At 42.4% G+C, this 1,969-nt stretch overlaps 1 non-coding gene across 2 annotated transcripts in view; it reads right to left on the reverse strand.

Moving 5' to 3' along the window:
• The window catches only part of LOC109936563, a 9,647-nt gene extending 8,851 nt beyond the window's left edge, over positions 1–796 (reverse strand). The window contains exon 1 of one of the 2 annotated variants that reach the window (XR_007263842.1): positions 707–796. This is a non-coding gene — a transcript (uncharacterized LOC109936563). Of the gene's footprint in view, positions 1–615 lie in introns of both variants that reach the window. The other variant, XR_007263843.1, reaches the window with a different exon arrangement.
• Positions 797–1,969: the final 1,173 nt, after the last annotated feature.

The raw sequence follows: 1,969 nt of genomic DNA on the forward strand, positions 1-1,969 counted from the left end.
GCTCCTCTGATGCTGCTTGGCCTGCTGTGTTCCTCCAGCTCTACACCTTGTTATTCTCAGATTCTCCAGCATTGCCAGTTCCTACTATCTCTCACGCTCTCGCAGGAGTCGCGAACATTTAAATGAGCGCAGGAATCAAAATCTCACCGAGCCTTGACATGCACGTTTACTTATCACTCAGGGACCAATCCCACCCAGACGTGACTAAAATCAAGGCTTTTGTTTTTAAAGATCAAACATCAAACTGAGGTTTATCTGCTTGCTGCACTGATGTCCAACATTGCTACGTCATCGTCGCCGTCACAGTCCGTCGTGTCACCCTAATCAAATACTCCACTGACTCTTGTTGCTGGATGTCAAGAGGTTAACCCAGATGTTAACCTACATCAGTCTCTCCCTTCTCTTGCGCAGCCCGGTTTAAACTGCACAGAAGGGTTCAGTTATTAGGTAGACACCATCTATCATTAACGGTGTAGGTGAAATGAGCGACGCGACATTCTCCCTTCCCCGACAAGGTTACACCTGATACGGGGGTGGGGGGAGGTGGGGAAAGACTGAAGAGAGAACACTCACTCAGTTTAAACACACTCACTCAGTTTAAACACAGTCACTTACTGTCACTCTCCATCAGATACATTCCCCCATTCCCCTACAACCTCATCAAACGCAGTTTTAAAACCCACTATCGACGCCGCCACTGTCTTACCGTTGGACACGTACACCATTTTGCAATAATTTATTTCCGTTTCCGCCTTACGGCCAGTTTCTTCCGGTCATAGGCTCGGGAATAGAGCGGTTTCACAACCTCCATCTTGGGAAAACACTGTTTCCGGTTCTTAGGCACAAACGAGCCATTCGCTTCCATGTGTTTCTGCACCTTACGTGATATGACCCACAGTGGTGTTTTCTCTTCTCCATGTTTCTAAAATTTTATTGAATTCAAATTTTACTATCTGCATGACGGGACCCAAATCTACGTACCCAGAGTATTAACCTGGTGTTCTGCATTACTCGCCCAGTGACATTATGACCACGTCTTTCCTCCAAAGAAAGAAATAACAATACAATTAATCCTGCTGTTAAAACTGACTGTTGTACAGCTCTTTAACTAAGTCTAGTTCACTAATGTCCTTTTGTGAAGGATAGCTGCCACCCTTACCCTGTGAGGTCTACATGTTATTTTAGAGCCACTGCAAAATGTCTGCCTCTTAGCCATCCTCTAGCCAATTAGGGATATGCAATAAATACCAGTGATGCCCATATCCCATGAATACATTTAAAAATGGCTTCCACAAGTTCTCCTTTTTAAAAAAAAAATGCTTTCAGTTGGAGTGCAGTTCTTTGCTGTAGGAAGGGAGTCTGGTTGCCACTTCAGACTTTCCTTTTCAAGACTAAGTAGGGTTTCTGTGTTATTGCAGCATAAGACAGGAATAGGGCCAATTTTACTGGTGAAGAAATATAAAAAACAATAAAACACCTACATGTTGCTATACATGAATTTCCAGGATAATTTTTGTGTTTTCAAGAGATACTTTCCCAAATTCTCAGCTTCTCTTTAGTGCAAACCCATCACCATGCAAAAGAGCAGCTTGTGTAAGTTTCATGAATTTAAGTGAGTAAGTATCCAGTGTAGATCTACACTTATAATCTAGGGGTAACATGGGCCAGAGTTACTTAATATTAATATTAGTGATCCTGGAGACAAGGAAGCAGCTGTATTGAAGACCTTGCTCCAAACCTTGCCACGTCCCTAGTCAAAATGATATAATACAGTTAGAACTGTGGCATCTATCTGTTAAAATGAAAAATTGCTCAGGTATGTCCAATCCACAACAAATATGACAAATCCAACCTGTCAAATTACCACCCTATCCATCTTCTGTCAATCATCAGCGATGTTTTGGACAATGTTGGCAACAGTGTTATCAAGTGACATTTGTACAGCATCAACACAAACAACTACCTTCAA

Source organism: Rhincodon typus, chromosome 16, assembly GCF_021869965.1.
Source record: "Rhincodon typus isolate 14 chromosome 16, sRhiTyp1.1, whole genome shotgun sequence".
In the NCBI taxonomy this organism is placed as follows: Eukaryota; Metazoa; Chordata; class Chondrichthyes; order Orectolobiformes; family Rhincodontidae; genus Rhincodon; species Rhincodon typus.